Source organism: Eublepharis macularius, chromosome 8 (genome assembly GCF_028583425.1).
Source record: "Eublepharis macularius isolate TG4126 chromosome 8, MPM_Emac_v1.0, whole genome shotgun sequence".
NCBI lineage: Eukaryota > Metazoa > Chordata > Lepidosauria > Squamata > Eublepharidae > Eublepharis > Eublepharis macularius.
In genome coordinates, this window is record NC_072797.1 from 54,730,257 (window position 1) to 54,752,252 (window position 21,996).

The following is a 21,996-nucleotide window of genomic DNA, read 5'->3' on the forward strand; positions in this document are numbered from 1 at the left end:
TGGGAGATCTTAGAGTTTCAGTAGTAGAAACTATGGAACCCAGATCGTGTTCAGACCTAACTAGAAAATTATTGCAACAAGAGACCAAGTGGATTTTTGATCTGAACACCTTGGTCCCAAATGGTCTGAATAACGAAATTGATTATTCATGCTTCTTGGGGTAATAATTTAATAGAGTCATTTGAAACTTTTTACGTTGTATAAAGTAGATTTGAAGACGTAGATTGTAATTATGGACTTGTACTGTGTACCTCTTTAAGTGGTCGTGTGATTATCTCTCTAATTAATCTACCTCGTTTGTAGAGAGTTTTTAGGAGGTTAGAGCACAAACTGTATTACGGTAGGACTCCGTCATTAGCCAACTGTGTGATGCGAGAAACCGCGCTCTGGGACCAGTAAGTAACAACATTGTGTTCTGTATTGTAAAAGCTAAATTATTTATATAACAGAATGTTTAAATAAAAAATATTTTATTATAGTCTCTGAAAACTTTGCCTATGAAGAAGTGATATCCACGAAACGGGAATTGGAAATTTTGCGAGCTAAAACCCGTCGGCTGTGTGCCTAATGGATTATTCAGCTCTCGTTATTCCTTAAGATGGTCTTCAACCTGTGGATGAAAAGAAAAAGATCACGGAATTGATCTAAGCGCTTTGGTTTTCACCAGTTGGAGTTCTTACCATATGAACTTGATCCTTATTAGCTTATTTATTGTATTTATTATATTTAATGTACTTGTACTTATCACTTCTGCACCTTGCATAAATTTTTAAAAAACCTTAAAAATTGAAAAAGTTTTAAAGACTGTTTGATAATTGTTGTTCGCCCAGTTTATGTTTCTGGTAGTCAGCTTTGTGTGCCTGGTACCCAAGGGGACTGGAGTCAGGTGGTTCGGGGAGCTTGGCAAGGTACTCTCACACCATCATCTCTGCTGAGTCCTCTGCAAGGGCATGCCTGGCCTCCCTGATGCCGCCAACCTCCCAGCTCACCACCGAGGACCAGTAGTGGGGGGTCCTTGTTGGGTGAGCTCTCAGGGCCTTGGGCACTGGGCGGATCCGCCGCCTCCTCCTCCTCCTCCTCCTCCAACAACAATGCCTCATCCATGACCTCTTCCCTCTAGTCAGATTGTTTCACCTGGAACCTACGACCTCTCTGCGGAGGTCCTGCGTCCATAACTGGAGCTCAGTGTTCTGCATTGGGATACTGCCTTTTATGCAGGGGTCGCAGATGCAGGGCAGTCTGTACACCCCGTCTTGGCAAAGAGGATGCAAGCAGGCAGCCACACCTTTCTGCAACCTCCTCACCAAGTCCCTGACCCTGGGGAGAAGGGCTTCCCCCTATTCCAGTTTTTTGGCCAGCACCTGGTCCAGTTCACGGATCAGGAAGATGGATTGCCCCAGGCTGGCCATGTAGGAGTAGAGGAGGTTGGTGGTGTCCTGAAATGGCTTCAGGACACAGATGCCTGTGGAGGGTGGTGGATGACAGGCGCTTGGGGTCCGAGCCCCTATGCACCAGAACATTGCGGACCCAGTAACACGCCACACAGGGGTCATGGGGAGGGTTAGGACATGTTGCCAAAGTGTGGGCCTGAAATGGGGACCGGGACGTGTGTGGCTGGGTCAGGAGGACAGGGTGGACAGCAGGCAGGGGCAGTCCCAAGAAGTTGGGATGTGGAGGAGCTGGATGTTTCTCCAAGACCCCCTGATGCACCCTGAGATTCCTCCTCCTCAAAAAGTTTTATTTATATTTATTTATATTTCAATTGACATACCACCCATCCTCAGGGGCTCTGGGCGGTGAACAAGTTAAAATCAATAAAAACAAGAAAACAACAATACTAAAATCAACATACAAAACAATAAAGAAATAAATTAACCAAGTGCAATGGTGGGGAGAACATGGCACCGCCCCTTCAACCACCGAACGCCTGACGGAACAGCTCTGTCTTACAGGCCTGGCAGAACGATAATATGTCCCACTGGGCCCGGGTCTCCATTGACAGAGCGTTCCACTAGGCTGGGGCCAGGACTGAAAAGGCCCTGGCCCTGGTTGAAGCGAGGCGGGCTTCCTTAGGGCTGGGGACCACCAGTAAACATTTATCCGCTGATCGAAGCGGTCTTTAGCAGCTGCTTTTCCTCTGACAATGCTGACAACTGTTCTGCCTCCTCCTCCATCCCCACAAGCAGATCTTGAAAAAGAGGCTCTGACTCTGAGACCTCCCCAATACTTGCTAGGCACTAGGAACCCCCTGTTTGTGAACCACGAAAAGTCATCACTGTTCGTGAGAAATGAGCTCTGATGAACCGCCTGTTCACGAACCATTTATTTTATTTATTTATTTTTATTTTATCATATTTATATTCCGCACTCCCCGCAAGCAGGCTCAGGGCGGAACCAGTTCGTTTCATGATGAACTTTGGTTCATATTTTGATTTGTGCCCATCTCTACTATGTATTATTCTACTCTTACTGCTTTGGTTTTATACTTATGTATTGCCATTTTCTGCATTAACGCATCATATCTTAACACTTTATGCTTTGTTTCAGACTGCTGTAATTCTAGTCCTATTACATTGTTTTTTAGATGTCTCTGTCCGGGGTCAGCAGCCCAGCCCCCGGACTTGCTGGCAGGCAGCGGCGGGGGGCAGCCGGGAGACAGCAGTTCAACCGTTCTGACTGGCAAACAGAGCCAGAACCTGCCTACTCCAGGGGGAAGGGGCGAAAGGCCAAAGCCTCAGAAGGCTGGGGGGAGCAGGGAGAGGCCAGTTAGTCCCACTCTCCAGGAGGAAGAGAGGGGGCTAAACAGGCTAGAGGAAAAGGGCCAAGGCAGGGGGAATAGGGACCCAGCAACAGCCCAAACAGAGCCCTTACCAGCCAAGGAGGAGAAGGAGCCACTACAGCCCAGAGCCACGCCCCAGCGAGAGGACAGTAGCCTGCCTCAGGAGTTGCTAGGAGCCAAGCCCCTCCAGGTGGAGCTGCCACAGGCATTCTGGGGGAGGAGATGGGTAGCCCCGCCCAGCAGCAATGAGCAGGCAGCCCAGAAGCTGGCCAGGGCAATTCCTCGCGAGCAACGCCAAGGAGGCTCAGCAGCACAGCAGCCGGCTGGGGCAGTTCCTCATGAGCAAGGCCAGGCTAGCTCAGCAGTTCAAAGGCCTACTGGGGCAGCTCCTCATGAGCAAGGCCAAGGAGACCTCAGCTGGGGATGGCTCGCATTCAACCCCACCCTGCCAGTAAGGCAAGGAAGCCAAGAAGGGATTAGTGGTAGGAGGGAAACACCTGAGGGAAGGCACAGCTGGGCCAAGTCAGGAGAGGGAACAAGCCTAGAAGGAGGGCGGGGCGGGGAAAGGAAACCCTATATAAGGTGGCTGGGAAGAGCTCTGAGGTGGTGGGTGTGACTAAGGAGAGATGGTGTGGAGTGAGAGCAGAGCAGTGTGAGAGTGGAGGCTTGGAGGAGAGTTCTGGGAGGAGGAGGAGATGATGGAGGATGCAGAAGGTAAGCAGACCAGGTTGAGAAGACTAGCGAGTGGATTGAGAGGGAGCCAGGGTGATGTATACCGCCCCTCCTTCCACAGAGCAGGGTCCTGCAGCATCCCTGGCACCCCTCTGATGTTAGGGCCGGCCCAGCTGGGCCCCCGCCCAGCAGCGGCAGCGACAAGCCCTGACAGTCTCATCCTATTGATTGCCTTCACTTATACCATGCAATCCACTTTGAGTCTCAGGGATAAAGGTGGATTATAAATAAAGTAAATGAGTGTGAGTGAGTTTGTGTGTGTGCGTGTGTGTGCGCGTGTGTGTGAGGGAGGGAGAAAATATTTGGTAGTAAAAGTCATTCAGAAATAAGAGGGGAAATTCCAGAGTTTTAGAGCCATGACTGAGAAGACTGTTTTCTCAGGTTGCACCTGTCTATCCTCAGACAGCAAGGCACTTGAAGCAGGTCCTCTGACAATGACCAGAGTGGTTGGACAGGTTCATAAGATATGCTGGTTCCAAGATGTACAGTACTTTAAAGGTCAATATGGCTCCTTGAAGTGAACCCAAAATCAAACTGGGAGGGCGGAACAAGCATCGAGTGATATGGTTCCTACAACTCACTCTAGTCAAAGTTCTAGCCACAGAATTTTGTATGAACTGCAACTTCCAGACACGCTTCCAAGGGCAGCCCTACAAAAAGTGCATTTCAGAAGTCTAATCTAGAAGTTACTCAGACTCCTACTAGGACTTCTATTAGGACTTCTTTTTTTGCCCAGGAAGGGCCACAACTAGCTCACCAGCTGAAGCTGCTGAAAGGCACCCCTGACCACTGCTGCCACCTGTTTATTCAATAGGAGGCTCGGAACTAGCAGCATATATATTACTGGGTATAAAATGTTTGCCTGAATATAAAGCTTTAGTGCTCCATCTTTGTCTGGCTTTTTATTCAATTATGAGAAAAATACTTTCATTCATGTGTTTCCATTTAATATATTATAATTCTTGATGCTATAAAATACTCTGCAAGCAGGACTTTAATCATGGTTGGGTCTTCAGTAATCACAAAGCTGCAAAATTTAAGTGGATCTACCTACACCAATGAAGTCTACACAACCTATTTAACACATTTCTCATGTGAAAAAATCATTTTGTAAACATGACAGTTGAGTTTTTATGCAAGCAATTCCTTTAAGATTTCTATATCATTGTTGCTCAGATTACTTGTCAAAACACTGCATTTGCTCCTCATAGTCATACATGATCTCCTTGCCTTGTGGGAGTTAAAAAATAGTTTCTGAGTATGCCACCTTAAAACATTAATAAATATTAGTCAATACAGTCTCCTGAATCTGCACACATGCACGTAACCAATTTTAGCAAGCATAATAATTAAATTTATAGAAAGCTCTTATTGAATAATATAACCAAGCATGCATGCATGCATTCAAACCCATCTAATTTGTTTAATGTTGAATGAACAGAGTTACTCTGCTTAGGATTCCACCATAAGAGTATAAGAGTATTACCTCCTCTGTTCTCTATCTATAAGAATAATAATTAAATTCTTCTTCTACTGTACCACCAAAGCATTTTGGTATCTCTCTATGGATGGGACAAGTTTTTTTTTCCATTCAGAGTTACCAAAGATATATTGACAAAACAGATTGATAGAGAAAAATGAGGGTAGATTTATTGCTAAATTTCACCAAGAATGGAATTTGAAAGAATTTGCCAGGCGGAACTTATGCCAAAATTTAAGTTGGGAATCTCTGAAATTCAAGTACTCCAAGTAACTCATGCACCAGGAGAATCTGCAGTCCTACAACCTAACCTAGAGATATCCTGGTATCAAATTATTCTACAAAATTCTAGGGGTTTTTATCATCCATTAGTCAGACCTTAAAACAATATTGTTTGAGCTCCAGTTACAAAAATCTAACACAAACCACATGCATCCCTTTGTAAATTTTGTCAGCAGTACATGCCCCCTATAAAAAGCTGGTAGTGACTACTGGGAATTAGGCCAATGTTTCAGAGGTTTAAAAAGGTGAATACACACACTTGATGGGGCAAGAATTTTTTACTGGGAGAAACAGAGCAAGTTCATGTTCTGTTCTATTGCTCAAAGGGCATTGATTGACACTTATATTCCCCCTCCCCCGAACAAGATCACAGCAGCTATGTCTATCCCTGCTTTCTACCCAGTCTTCCTGTAGCACTGGGTGGCTGCCAATTGGTGGACAATATGTCGTCCATCGGAGGGTTGGAGAGATGGCAGCTGATCAGCGATAAATTGTGAATTGTGTTGCGAATGGAATGAACAGTACCACATTCAGCCACATGGAGTGATAATCTATTAATCCAAAACACTTTCACAGACATAATGGAGTTGTGGGGGGCAAGCTCTTTCTCTTCCTCATGTTTGCTCAGGATACATGTGGAATAGGCTGTAAAAGAAAAAGCCTGCTGTAATGATTTCAAGTAAATGTGTGCATGTGTCTTTAAATGCTTGGTGTGAGCTAGGTGAAGAGTGGGGGTGAGAGAGGGATGAGTGAGTGATACGACTGGTTGATGACTGAGAGTGTGGGTGGAGTGAATGCAGTTTGAGACTGACAGGGCAGAGAGAAAATATTCAGTCAGAAGAAAGCAGGCTAGCTGTGTGCTGCCTAAGTATATTGAGGTATTTATGAGAGAAATATAACCTGTGTGGAACCTGAACTGAGCATGTTTGTGAAAGAACACTCAGTCAGGGAAAGAGAGGCCAGCTGGGTGCTGCCTGAGCAGGTTTAATATTTCTGTGAATGAGAGTCAGAGAAAGAGTGGCTAGCTGTGTGCTGCCTGAGGAGTTTAAGCATTTCTGTGAGAGAAATATCGAGTTAGAGAAAGAGGCTAACTGTGTGTGAAGCCTTAGAAGAGATCTGTGTAAATGAGTTTATAGGAAGTAACTTTAAGAATTGAGAACTACGTTTATGAAACCGATACACTTCTTGACTAAATAAAAGTTTATTTTGTTTTGTTATATCCCAGAGTAGCTGTCATTGCTATATCCCATTCTTATCCTCAGGCCACATAGAACCACGAAGGAGCCTGACGCTTAGGAACGTTACCAAAGGGAAAACTTAAATAAAATATATTCGAATATAATATTCCTGGTGGCAACAAACTACCCAGAGGGTGTTAAGGGAAAGATTAAAAGAAAAATCTACTCAAAGAAAGTAAAGGTCATAACTAGACATGGGTACGATCCAAAAAATAATCCCGATTTAGCTGATCGTGATTCCGCGCCGCCGCCAAACGCAGGTACCCGATTCTAACCGATTAAGTCTTGTTTCCGGTCCAAAATCGGATCCAAAATCGGAAATCGGGGAGGCCAGCGTCCAGAGCAACCGTAGTCAGGCTGTTGCACGCGTGCTCCTGAGTCGTTCCCACCCACGCAGCAAGCTGGCTGTCCCGGTGCGGAGCTGGCAGTAGCGCAAGTGGCTCGGAGGCTGCCCGCACCGTTCACCTGCCCCGCAAGACAAGAGGCGGCCGGCTTGCCCGCGCACCCCTTGTCCTGGGGAAAGGCGAACGGCGCAGGCGGCCTCCTAGCCTCCCGTGCTGCCTTTTGCCTTTCCCCAGGACAAGGGGCGGCTGGCTTGCCCACGCACCCCTTGTGGGATGTACTAAAATGAATGACAGAATTGCCCATTGAAAATAATGGGAGAGGCTTGAATGCCCATTGGAAATAATGAGAACCTGGAATGCCCATAGACTTGCATGGGCTCCACTTGAAACACATTAGAGCAAAAAAAAAAAAAAAAGTGCAAAGAAAACGTGGAATGGATTTTGAAGGAAACTCTCTGGGCCCAGGTAGACTGTTCTGGGACTGGATTGACAGGCCCCTGAGTGCAATGATGGCCCCTGGGTGTCTCAGAAGGGCTCTGGGACTGGAATGACAGGCCCCTACCTGGAATGAGGGCCCTTGGGTGTCTCAGATGGGCTCTGGGACTGGAATGACAGGCCCCTGACTGGAATGACGACCCCTAAGTGTGACAGAAAGGGTCTGGGACTGGAATGACAGGCCCCTGACAGGAATGACGACCCCTAAGTGTGACAGAAGGGGTCTGGGACTGGAATGACAGGCCCCTACCTGGAATGATGGCCCCTGGGTCTGCCAGAAGGGCTCTGGGACTGGAATGACAGGCCCCTAACAGGAATGATGACCCCTAAGTGTGACAGAAAGGGTCTGGGACTGGAATGACAGGCCCCTGACAGGAATGACGACCCCTAAGTGTGACAGAAGGGGTCTGGGACTGGAATGACAGGCCCCTACCTGGAATGATGGCCCCTGGGTCTGCCAGAAGGGCTCTGGGACTGGAATGACAGGCCCCTAACAGGAATGATGACCCCTAAGTGTGACAGAAGGGGTCTGGGACTGGAATTACAGGCCCCTACCTGGAATGACAGCCCCTGGGTCTGCCAGAAGGACTCTGGAACTGGCCCGACTGTCACCCAGGGACCATCATTCCAGTCTCAGAGCCCTTCTGACAGACTCAGGGGCCTGTCATTCCAGTCCCAGACCCCTTCTGTCACACCAAGGGGCCGTCATTGCACTCAGGGGCCTGTCAATCCAGTCGCAGAACAGTCTATCTGGGCCCAGAGAGTTTCCTTCAAAATCCATCCCACGTTTTCTTTGCACCTTTTTTTTGCTCTAATGTGTTTCAATGGAGCCCATGCAAGTCAATAGGCATTCCAGGTTCCCATTATTTCCAACGGGCATTCAAGCCTCTCCCATTATTTTTAATGGGCAATCCTGTCATTCGTTTTAGTACATCCCCCTCTTGTCCTGGGGAAAGACGAACGGCGCGGGTGGCCTCCCACGCTGCCTTTTGCCTTTCCCCCGGACAAGAGGTGGCTGGCTTGCCCACACGTCCCTTGTCCTGGGGAAAGGCGAACAGCGCAGGCGGCCTCCCAGCCTCCTGCGCTGCCTTTTGCCTTTCCTTTGTGCCCACCCCCTTCCCCCTCCCTCCCCTGGGTTGCTGCTTCATGGTTGGAAGGAAGCCTGCTAATCAAGGAAAGCTGGGCTTCCATTCATGTTTCGAGGGTGACAGAAGGAGGGCAAACACAGCTCATTCCCCCCCTGACTCCGTTGCCTCGGGAATTAATTACTGGTGCCAGAGTGTCTGCAATTCTGAACAGAAACCGATATATCCGATCAAGTCCCAAACAAGCAAACTCCCGACTGCTGGATCGGTTGCCGTGGACAGAACCGATTAGCTGAGTCACGATGGAGCAAACGCCAAAATCGGGGACTTTTTGAAATCGTAATTCAGATCGTGCCCATGTCTAGTCATAACACCTGCCCTCCACAGCTTTTTTCTATCTGCCAAAGTGTGCTGAGCGGAAAGCAGGGACAAAGCCTCTTCTGGTCCCACACACACATGGGAGCCCCTGTTCCCTTCTCTCAATCCATTCTGAAATTAAGTGTCACACTCTTTTGACGACCATGGATGTTGAGTCTCTGTGCATCTACATCCTCCACAAAGATGCACTACAAGCCACTAGAAACGCCATCTCTGATAGTACCACAGCTCACCTTGCTACCAAGCTCTGCTGATTTGTCCTCAACCACAACTACTTCAGATTTGATGAATATTTATTTCTTCAGATCAACAACACTGCCATGGACACTCACATGGCACCACAATATGCTAAATAGATTTACTGATGACATTTTTATCATCTGGACACATGGGAAAGAAGTGCTGGAGGAATTTCACCAGAACTTCAGCACTTTCCACCCAGGGCCGGTGCCAGGTTTTCTGGCACCTGAGGCCAGATACTTGCACCCGGGGGCAGCTCCCCCCGTGGTGCTCCCACGTGCGCGCGCACAAAGTGGGCACCCAGACTGTGTGATGACATCACTTCACATGACATCATCATGCAGGGTGCGCCACTGCGAGCTGGCCACCCCCTTGGAGAGGCAGGCAGCTGGGACAGTGCGCAGGTGGCCTCCCACCCTCCCGCTCAGTTGCCCCACACCACTCTGGCCGCCTGCCGCGCCTGGCTGGCCCGCAGCTGTGTGCTGGCAGCAGTGGCAGCACAGGGCAACTAAGTGGGAGGGCTGGGAGGCTGCCTGCTCAGTTGCTCCATGCTGCTGCCGCCAGCACACCCTCCTGGCCGGGCACCTGAGGGCCAGGTGCGGCAGGCGGCTGGGGCGGCACACAGGAGCGGCTTCCCAGCCCTCCTGTTCAGCTGCCAGCACCAGCCCCATAGTGCGCACCCCCACCCCCAGTCAGTGCTCGAGGCGACTGCCGGCACCACCTCAATGGATGTGCTAGCCCTGTTTCCATCTCTCCATCAATCTGACCAAGAAGCACATTTTCTAGACATAAGAACCACCTTATACTGGAAATCTACTCATCAGCAAATATATGTACATGCCTCCAGTCACCATCCTAACCACACATATAGCGTACAAAGCCCTTGCTCGTGCTAGCCATCCCTGCTCACTCCCCACTGTGAAGCAAACTTTCCCTCCAAAACCAACGAAGTTGTCTACTGGAGCTGGGAAGCCTTAGATAGTGTGTATTTGGATATAACTTACGAGTTCCTGTTGCCTCACTCTTCCAGTACGTATATATAGTTGGATATTACCCAGCCCAAGTTTAAGCAGACAAAACACAGAGGCTCACACTTCTTTTAAAATGAAATGGCACTAGAGGCTAAGAAAAGTTCAAAAGATAACAGCAGAGTTATTCAACAGCCAGGGATGGTATGAAGATAGACAGGGAAAGAAAAACTGAGATAAATTTTTGTTTGTTGATCAGAATACTTCACTAGCATGAGGCACAATAGACTTCTTAAAGCTTAGTTTAAGCAGTAAGCTTAAATACTTACAGTTCTTAGATGCGAGAGGCTGGTAGTTTCAGACTGTAGTTACTTAAAGCAAAATTCCTTCAGTGATTTTACTTCACAGCTCGGGCGTACGGGCTCCCACACAGCACTCTTTTCCTTTTACTGCAGACCCAGGGTACTCCACAGAGTCAAAAACCCCTTTCCAGACACTGGGCAGGAATTATTCTTCCACTAAAGACATAACTCTGTTCTTTTGGCAGAAGGGGAGTCTCCTTTTACTACCCACTTCCTCTGCCAACCACACACTCCCAGTTCTAGCTTGTCTGAGTAATATTAGTGCTGGCTTTCCTACTTTAGTTCATCAACTAAAAGCTTTTTATCAATCATAAGCTGTAACAATAAGGTCAAACCTTTCCCTTCTTTTCCTCACACAGAGGACTCTCAGTCTGATGCTCCCTGGTCAGATTCCAAGTGTTGACTCCTCCTGACAATCCTGTTAGCTCTTATTTGTTACCTCCTTGCTAGCCAATCACAGATCAGTATGCTAATCATCCTCCCTTCAGGCAGTTGTTTTAACCCTCTCTCTGCCTCTCTCTGGATGCAGCAGTTGGTAATCCTTGCATTTAATGCCCATTCTGTCACTGCACCAAACAATCCATTGTATACACCCAAGCTCTACATTACAGCCTCTTCTTTTCCAATCTCTCTAACAGAGATTTTCACCTGCTGGATCTTCAACAGATATTTATGGAATTATAATACCCACCTGATGTAGTAAGGAAACAGATTGACAAAAGCCTGAATGATACTAAAGAATAACCTGCTATAAGATAGGCCCCAAATAAACAACAGAACGCAAATAGGGGTCACATATAGCTCTCAGCTCAAATCAGTTTAACACATTAATGACGTGCAACCTATGCTGGACAATGATTCTCTTCTCTCATAAGCACTGAAAGGCAAAACTTTTCTTGCTCACAGACAGCCCCCTAATCTTAAACAGCTTCTCACTCACAATAATGTACTTCCTAACATGGACATGGACTCTGGGACCAGGGCTGCAATAAACCAAGATGCCAAATCTATCCCCATATTCATTCCAATAACCCAATCACTGGGCCTAATAACACCAATCATATCACCTCAGATTTATTCACTTGTTCATCTTCCAATGTTATATATACTATCAAATGTCAGCAGTGTCCTTCCACTCTCTACATTGGCCAAACAGATCAGTCTCTATGCAAAAGAATAAATTGACATAAATCTGACATTACAACACTCAAAACTCTGGGGGAAATTTTTTTTACTGTTTTAGGATATTCCACTGCTGACCTAAAAATGGCCATCCTCAAACAAGCTTCAAGAGAAAATTAAAATGTGTGATTGCTGTACTTGAGTTCAATCACAAGTTCAAAATAATGGACCCTCTAGGGCTGAATAGAGACATAGGATTTTTATCTCACTACAGATGGCAATTTCTTCTCTAATCAAGCTGCACTGTAACACAATTTACATCCTGACTACCTTCTTTGTCTCAACCCTCCAACCTCCCAACCGGGATATAAAGGCTCAGGATCTCCACTTCTACTTCCATCTGAAGAAGGCAGTTCTGACTCTCAAAAGCTTATATTCTGAAAATCTTTTTGGTCTCTAAGATGCCTCTGGATTCAAATCCTGCTGTTCTATTACAGACCAACACTGCTATCTACTTGAAACTTTCTATATTAAGTAAGCTTGCTACCTCTACAGTGTTACAGGAGAAAACCATGTTGGCTTAAATCTACTCAAAAACTACTAACATTTGCATTTTAAAATGAAGAGTACATCTATTAGTGTTGAAAACCTCAACTGTAAGTGCATCTTACTGTAGTTCCTGCTTAATGTGTCTGAATAATAGACTGTAAATGTTAGATTTATCATATCAACATAATTGTCATGATCTTAGCCACAAATAATAGACAGTGTCAGTGTCAATTTTGCTCTCTCACACTTCTCTTCACTTCATCTGATTTTAATAATCCTTGTCAAACCACAAACTGTCCAAATTACCTTCTTGACACAGAAGCTTTCAAGGAGGAGACAGAATCTCAACTTTCATTTAGTGACTACAAAAGAAAGCTGTCCAGCTGGACAAATATTATTTCCAGTCTTGACAATTTCTACAGTAAAGCATGTCTTTTAATTTTAAACCAAGGCTGCCAGGAGTTTAATATAAACTGCTTGTTTAATGTAAATTGACTCGAGAGATTAGCAGGCAAAACGATTGTATTAAAACATAATACTTTCTTAATAAAAAAATGTCCTATTAAAAAAAAAGAGGATGCAAGAAATAGATTCAAAGCACAGAATATACAAACTTTCTAAATGAATCAGGATATACCAAGTAATATGATTCAGCCCAAACTGCCTGGTTTTCATAGCTTTATCCTAGGGAAAATCCAACCCTCCAGTCTTCCTGATCTTAAAAGCAGTCGTTCTGTTTCCCTTACACTGCATGCCTACTGAAAGTAGCCACTACAGAGAAGCTGCCAACCAATTCTGTAGTTTTATGAGCTTTTTCTGAGGGTGCAACTAAAACCTATTATAGTGGATGATCAGTGTGCCTGGCCTGGCTCATGCTGGCCTGGCCATCCCACTTACTCCAGCGCTGTGAGGAAGATTTTCCCTCCCAAACTGACAAGGTTGTTTACTGGGGTTGGGAAGCCTTGGGCAGAGTGTATTTGGGTGTTACTTAGAATTCCTTTTGTCCCACACATGAGGTACGTATATACATAGTTGGTTTACTACCCAGCCCAGGTTTAAGTAGAGGAAAAGCAGAGGCCCATGCTTCCTTTAAAATGAAATGGCACTAGAGGCTAAGTAAGCTTCAAAAAGATAACAGCAGATTTATTAAACTGTCGGGGTGGGTATGAAGACAGGGTAAGAAGAACTGAGGTAAAGTTTTGTTTGTTGATCAGAATACTTCACTAGCTTGAGACACAATAGTCTTCTTAAAGCTTAGTTTCAAATAGTTACAGTTCTCATATGTGAGAGGTTGGTAGTTACAGACTTGTTACTTAAAGCAAAGTTCCTCGAGATATCACTTCACAGTTTGTGTATAGATTTCCACACACAGCACTCTTTTCCTTTTACTGCAGACCCAAGGTACGCCACAGAGTCAAAAACCCCTTTCCAGACACTGGGCAGGAATTATTCTTCCACTAAAGACATAACCCTGTTCTATTGGCGGAAGGAGAGTCTCCTTTTACTATCCACTTCCTCTGCCAACCACACACTCCCAGTTCTAGCTTGTCTGAGTAATATTAGGGCTGGCTTTCCTACTTTAGTTCTTCAACTAAAAGCTTTTTATGAACCATAAACTCTCACAGTAAAGGCAAACTTTTCCCTCCTTTTCCTCACACAAAGGAATCTCAGTCTGACCCTCCTTGGTCAGATTCTAAGCTTAGACTCTCCCTGATAATCCTGTCAGCTCCAAGTTGTTACTTTTTCACTGGCCAGTCACACAGAGGGGGGAGGAATATGCCAATCATTCTCCCTTCAGGCAGTTGTTTTAATCCTTTACTTGCCTCCCTCTCCCTTCAGGCAGTTGTTTTAATCCTTTACCTGCCTCCCTCTGGAGGCACCATTTGGTAATCCTTAAATTTAATGCCCATTCCGTCACTATCACATAACTGAAAGAGCCACAGGTTCGTAAGACAAAGGACAAATTCTACTTTCTTTGTTCCTGGAGGAATGCTTCCCATTCTTTGGACACAAGCATACCTGATATGAGAACAGCAATAGGTGAATACACAAGAACTCCAACAGGTCCAATAGCACTGTTAGGTAATGTGTAAAAAAAAATTCCATAACTCATATGTTGTCTTTTAGAAAGAGGACCTGCCTGTTCCTCTTCTACTTGTTTTTCAAACTTTTTGACTCCTGGGGGCCTTGAGAAAAGTTCTTCAATGCCCTTACATAAACCCTTGGAAGTCTGTTTCGCAGCCTCACTGGGGTTGTCAGATAATTCTAGGATTGTGATAGATTTGTCCAGAATGCCATGATAATCACCCTGCATTGGGTTGCAGTATTTCCTCCTCAGAATTTTTGGCTCCTCTCTATCTGATAGACAATCTTAGACCTATGAATTCAAGGTCTGGCAATCTATTTTACATTGCCTTTTATGCAGCTTTCATCAGCCAGTTTTTGCTCCTGTTGCTTGACTGAGCCCTGTGTGTACTGTAGACATATACAATTAACTTTCAAGAATAAATTTTAAATGGGAATAATTTCGGCAGTAATTAATATGCCATACTGTGTTTGATGATAATACATTTTTAAAGAGTTTGTCAGTGTTTTCAATGTTATAATTTATAACTAAACTTTGGCAATCCTACATTTTTGTCACTGCTTGAGAGCGTTTCTATCAAAATAATACACTTTCTTTATTGACCACAGTATGGACTAGGCACTCCACTGCATCTCTGATGTCACCTCACCACCAGCCACATGGGGGAGGCCAGAGGGTATCAAACAGATCAGCATGGCTTGGTGGAAAGGCACTAGGATAGGATGGCTGGGACCCTTGTTCAAACCCAACTGGGACAGAATGGAGAGTCATGCTAAAGCCCAGGGTCTGAATTCCTGCCCCCACAAATGGCAAAAGGTGGAGCAAGATGACCCAGCCAATGGGTGCCCCAGAGATCCATCATTCTGGCTAAGACATGGCTCCACAATTCCGCTCTGCGACAACCATGACAGCAGCATCCCTGCATTTACCTTAGTTCCCCCACATGTGCTAACAATCTGCATGGCATATCAGAGACCTGTAGAGCTGTGGGAGAGTGTAGACCCCTTCATAGACTTCCCTTCCCCAGAGTAGCCACAAACTGTCTTGGACAACCCTCCAAGGTGCACCAAGCCTCCTGCAGTATATACAAGGAGAGGAACAGCATCTGGATGCTCAGCATCTAGGGTGCAACTTTTCTGTTTTGAAGGAGAACAAAACAAAGATCCAGCGACACCTGGAAAACCTTCTGGAGCCACCCCAGCATTACCACTCCTGATCCCGAGCTCATCCTCTGGGATGTACGAAGGGGTAGCCCTACAGGGAAGTGACAGGTGGGAGAGAGCAGTTGGAACAGGGAGAAATATGGAGCTAGAGTCATCTGCACACAAGCAAACAGAGAGAGAGGTGTGGAACAACCCAGACTTTATTAAACTGTAAATCATGAAGAGGATCCCAGGACCCATCCTGCTGACTTGTGGAGGCAGGCTGAGAGATCCATAGCATGCTCTCAAGCAAGGCAAACTGAGGAAGGTAGCTCCAGGAGCCAGGCTGGAAACACAGACCAAACAGTGTGATGGGAACTGCCGTGACTATGCAGCCTGGTCTCCCAGTTGGTTTGCCATCTGCATGAAAGAAAAATTAGATATGTGCTGCATTGGCAAAGAAAACATCCAAGTTTGCAGAGCCCTGCGAGGAATCACCGCCTCATGTGGGGAGGGGGGAGCCAGGAGAACCCACCAGGACAGATGCTGCTGGCATCTAAATGACACATACCCATCCAGTGAGGAAGTGCTTCGTGACTGCAGGAAATTGATTGGCTCCTGTCGCTGCAGCATGGGGCTCTTATCTTGCAAGTGAATTGGTTCTGAGGTTGCTTGGCCTGGAATGGGGGGATAGGGGGATATAGAGAGCCAGCTCCCAGCCATCTCGACCCAAAGTTGTCCCGTCCTTGCTCCTGGAATCCTGTCAATGTAATGGGCAAACAGCCCTGTGCAGAGCTGCAAGCATCCCTGACCCCGCCCCCTACCTGGGGCAGCCTGCCCCATTGTTAGACACAGGCCATGGTGCCTAGAGGGCTGGGCTCAGACTGCCCCCCCCCACAACATGCTGCTGGCATTTGTTGTGGAAATCACCATTGTGAAGGCAGTACTCAGCCTTGTGCAAGGGGAATGGGGAGGCAGATATGGATGAGCAAGCCAGGGCAGGTGGATCCCCTGCCCTTGCTACCTCTCAGTGCAACCTTGCCCCTTTGAGCTGAGCCTTTGGACATGGGGTAACTTTTACAGGACTGCAATAAAATATATTAATCGAACATTCTAGATTTTGCTCTTCCCCAGGAGAGTAAGTAATTGCCCAGTTTTGCAAAATGCCGACTCTGTATTTTTCCTGCCACTGAGGTGCCTCACTTTCTAAGTTCACATGGCAGGAAGCTTTGAGATCAAACTCCATGCCATGTACCCTACTTACCAAGTTTTTTAAAAGTTTTATTTAGTACAGAAAATAACATTAGACAGTGAACAAAAAAATCAGAAACAGAATATGTAACAGAGTATTAAAACTACAAAATATTTCTCCTTTCCTTCCCCATACTTATTTCTAGTAAAATACACTACATTTGACATTTTATATTCAGTATTTAACACTGTATATAACATTTTAAATTCTACAGTTTAGATGACTTATTTTACAATCTGTCTATTTTACTAGAGGACTGGTTGTGGTAGTCAGCATCCTGTGCTCCTCTAGGCAATTTGAGTGGGGCAGTGCCAGTGGGAGGCAGTTGACTTTTCCCTTTACATGGGCGCCATGGGCTATGCTGACTTTTTCATGGCATAACTAGCCACTGTGGTTTGGGGGCATTACCCAGCCTGGAATGGCTTAGGAAGCCAACTAACTTGCAGCCAGCCCTAGCCCACTCACTCCCATGCTGACACAAGGATTTATGCCCTAGGCTTGCTGGTGGCCAGCCATGATGGAACAATGCCAGAACACAAGCCAGGCAGAGTGATGCCAGAGAGCTGTGCTGGAGTAACTTGGGACTTATGTATACATAAAAGTAAGATATGCTGGCATTAGGGCTGGTCAGTTCCCTGAGCATTCCCTACCCCCACCCCTACCCCCACTGAGGAGTGCTCTGCAAGACATTTATACTTGTAAATTCCATAAATATGCTAAACCGTACAATTTTGTACACTAAGTTATAAATGATGCATTTTATCTTGTTCAATCAGTAAAATGAGTTTAGGCTTGATAGAGAAGTAAGTATTGTGTTATTTTCCCTCAAAATGTCTATTTTTAAAAAAAGAAAATATTTTCCTACGGCTTCAAGATTTGCCAATATTTTACATCTCTGCCAGTTGCCCATCCTGGGGAGCAATACAGGATTTGTATGCAGGATTTGTGTCCCCAGTGGGGGAAAGATACCCATCTGAGGTAGCCTCTCCAGAACTCTCTGCTGCCTCAGCTAGAACATGTTTGGATTATGTAGCTTTTTTTTTTTAAGGCTGGAAAAGGTAGAGCAAAAAGATGCAACCTGAAGGCAAAAGTGAGAGTTGGATGCTATCTTAGTAGAGCTCCTCTACAAGCCTGCATTCCTTTCCTAAGCAGAAAACAAACTGCGGAGCCAAGTGAGCCCCACCGCCAATGGAAGAAGACAAGAAGTTTGAAGTGGAGACTTGCCTCCTTAACTTTCAGTGCAATCCTAAACAGAATTATTCCAGTCTAAACAATGGGCTTAGACTGCAGTAACTCTGCTTAGGACTGCATTGTAAATGGTTGGAATCACCCAAGCTAACAAGTCCTCCCCCAAAATGGTCAAGATCTCCAAAATGGTCAAGAAGTTTATTTTCTCAATAGAAGACGATCACCAGTATCCCCCCCCCCCTCATGTTACTGCTTGGCAAGTCCTAGTTTGACCCTTTAACCACAACCTGCCTCAAGGCTACATGCAATTATTCCCAAGTAATGACACCATTCGCTTGTTTGCACTTATTATTTTTAAAAATACTCATGTTTATGGAGAGGATATTGGGTAAAACAAACTGTCATAGTTCAACTGCCATGAGGAAGCGTCATTATGCAAGGCCATAATACATCTTTAAGTATCCTCTACTGTCCAACCCACCTTTCAAAAATGGGCAGCCTCTTCCAATAAAGAGGCTTCAAATTGCACTCTCTCTATTTCTTTTTTTTGTTATTTATATGTTTATTTATTTTAATTTTAGATAAATAAAAGAATAATTATGAGATACTGAACAGAAGAGAAAAAAATAACCCCACCCCAATTCCCCTCCCCCTCCCACCAATCCCTCCCCTTTGTCTTATTCTATAAGTTAATGAGACTTAAATAAGGTAAAATAGTAACAATCCATAACTGTCGTGCTCAGGTTAAGCAAGACAGTTATCAGCCTAAACTAACTACTTTGTTACTTAGTGAAAGGAGCTTAGAACTATTCTAATTATTTTAAATTGGTTCTCCCAACCCCTATCCCATAACCTCTAAGAAGTATTTAAATTTACAAAGATACATATAACATCTATAAAGGTATATTAACAAAGATTACTACAGCTTCAGTAAGAGTCAGATGTGTTTGATGGGGATTTTACTCCCTTTAATGGATGACGGTGATAATGAAGGAGGCATTTTGCGCTTCTGCGAAGCTCTATCATACTCCATGGGTGAAACAAAGTTCAGAGTTTGTAGGAATTGCTTCCCCGATAATTCATTTTCAATTATAACATGTTTTCCCTGTGATTCGACAAGCAGGTTTGTGTAGTTCACACATCTGTAATTTATATTTGCCTCACGCAGCGCCACAGTTATTGATTTCAAAGCTCTTCTTTTTTCTAAAATCTCAGCTGGAAGGTCAGTGAGAATGATGAGTGGAGTACCTTTATAAGATATAGAGCCATTCTTTCTTGCTTCATTAAGGATTTTCACTCGTACTCTTTGATCAGGGATTTCAATTAGCACATCCCTTGGACTTTCTTTTTTTGTGTATTTAAGAGAGCCAATCCGGTAAGCCTTTGTTATTATTGGTGAAACCTCCAATTGGAGTTGATGGGAGAGCCATGTGGCTATAAAGGCTGTAAGGTCGACATTACGTGTAACTTCCTCATTCAAGCCCCTAATCTTGATGTTCCGCTGCCGGGAGAGTAAGTCTAATTTTAACATTTTTTCTTTAAGCATATCAGTTGATGCCTGCTGCTCCCTCAGATCGTTTTCTGCCACAGTGCTCTTACTAAGTGCTGTATCAGCTTTTGAATTCACTATCTGTAAGTCATGTCGGATTTCAGCGATCTGATCTGCTAGGGGCTTTCTATTTCTGAAAGCTCCAATCTCAAAATCCAAATATAAGCAATGTATCACCATTATTGTGAGGCTGAAAGCCATCTCTTCATCTCAGTGTCATAAAAATGCAGTAAGACAGTCTCAAAGCAATGAAAACACTTGTAGGAATAAACCTAAGGCAGTGTTCATAAATATCTTAGAACTGAAAATCACGTCTTATGTTAACGTTACATAATCCTAAATTCCAGTTCAGTGCAGTCACCCAAGACATAAACCTAGAGTTTAAACTTTGCAAACCATATGCTTGAATGCCACATAAAATAGTTGTTTTCTTGTTAATAAATCTGTGTGGGAATTTCAGGTTCTCTTTTGTGAGAATTAAAAGGTTGAAGGAGAGGATACACAAATTTATGCCTGCTAAAATGAAAATTTAAATATGGTCCAGTTGCTATTTTGTCTTCAGTGATCAAATCAGATAACAGGAAAGTTTATTTCATTTTTTTCTGCTTAAAATCTGCCTATAAAAATAATAATATAAAATGCCTATAAAATATAATATTTTTATTATAATAAAATCATCAATACACTAGGACAGGGGTTCCCAATGGCCAAGGGTGCCATGGGTCCTTCCAACACTTTCCCCAGCACACACAAAATGTCTTTAGAAAATGGGTGGAGCCTGGTAGGTTCTTGCCCAGCAGGGCTTGTGATTGCCTAATGCAGATCTGATTAGCTGTGCAGATTAAAATAACATTGTTTTGGTAGTACCTGCAACTGCAGTATTAGTTTTATTATCTCTCTCACTCCTCTTTTTCAGTGAGTATTTTTAAATTCCCCATCTTCTCCTCTGCACTTGGGCTTCGTCTGTATGGTTGTGTGTGTATGTGCATGAGTGTGCAGCTCTGCCTTCAACAGCAACCATTATATGGTTGGCTCTGCCTCCTGCAGCAGCCATTCTGTAATTGTGCCCACTATCCTATCTCAGAATTCCAAAGCTGCCCACAGGCTCAAAAAGGTTGAGGTCCCCTGCGCTAGCCCAAACCTGGATAGTCCAGGTGAGCCTGATCTCATCAGATCTCAGAAGCTAAGCAGGGTTGGCCTTGGTTAGTAATTGGATTGGAGACCTCCAATGAAGATCAGGGTTGCAGTGGCAGGCAACGGCAAACCACTTCTGTTAGTCTCTTGCCAGGGGTTGCCACAAGTCATCTATGAATTGATGGCACTCTCCACCACCACCACCCCTGTGCTAATACATAAGCCAATTCCACTTCTAATTTACAGGTAAGAATAGGGGCTCATTAGTTTGAATGTAAACTCTTAAAAATAAATGTACTATTCATTTCTGGATGAAATACTGGAGATCTCACCTCCATGGAAGCCAGGTCTCAGGGCCCAGTACACAGCTCACTCGCTCATGGCAGAAGATTCCCAGGACACGCCATGAAGCTGATGGCCCTATATCATGGATGCAAAGATTTCCAAGTAATATGCTGCTGTCCAAGAAATCAGAGTTCTCATTGTTAATACACAAAGCAATGCAAAAGTATGTTTAATGAAGCCCAATGGATATCAAGTATGGCTAATATTTGTCTATAATCTGAGAAGTGTTGTGAGTTGGTGTTTTCTAATACATCCATCTTCAAAACCCAAATCAACAGTTTTATGTATGGTTCACAGTGCATCTGTAATTCTGTATATTAGCTTAGCAGCTATCATTAAAGTCATAATTCAAAGTTACAAGCCATTACTTCTCTACAATATTCCTTGTAAAGCCTACATAATAACTGAAAAGAGATTTATGAACATGCACAAAATTTCAGAGAGATATACATGCATTAAATATGTGGCAATCCAGGCAATCGCAAACCTAAAATTTACACCCTTGTACATTTTCTCTGCACCAGTATGTTTTCTTATGTCAAAGCAGCATATGTTTTAATAGTTCTAGTAAAGGGAACATATTCCAGAATTTATGAAATGTCTCTTTTCCCCTTCTCTCCTGCAATAAACTAAAGCTCAAATATATTTACATTAAAGGTACCATTATAAGCAGACCTTGGGGCAAGGATAAAATCTTGGGTACCAGCATCACAATTGTACTTGCCTGGATGCTAAGAATGATTGTTACCGTCAGCCTCCATTTTGGCTTATATTTTTTTCCCTTCCTCCATCCTGACAGTAGAATCAGCTCTTCTCCATATCACACGGGACCATTAGTTGCACAAAAGGCAGAGAACTAGCAGACCACACTTAATCTCATCCTATTTACTGAGGAAAATAGATGAATCTTGCCCAACACCAAGCTATCAGGCCTTCAAAGACTCCCAGGGATTAACCAGTGTGTTTTAGCCATAAAAGGATTCTGCCAATGAAAGAACTGTGCCCACATTATTATTTCCACAAACAAGCCATCTGCCCCAGTAATGTAATTTGGACTGTCCACCAAAACACATTTCAATGAAACAACCAAGACAGGCTTTGGACACACCACTCCCACCTGGAGACTTCCTCTCACTATAAATAGTTTTCAAATAAAATCTGTCAAAAACTACTTTACAAGAGATCTAAGGTTCCATGCAATGGTATATCATTCCAGTCTTCATGTGTATAGAAACAAGACTTCCCA

The 21,996-nt window shown here is 44.5% G+C and overlaps 1 protein-coding gene across 1 annotated transcript in view; it reads right to left on the reverse strand.

The window, feature by feature from the left end:
• The window catches only part of KIAA0825 (KIAA0825 ortholog), a 514,789-nt gene that overhangs the window by 488,413 nt on the left and 4,380 nt on the right, over positions 1-21,996 (reverse strand). The window lies entirely within an intron of this gene.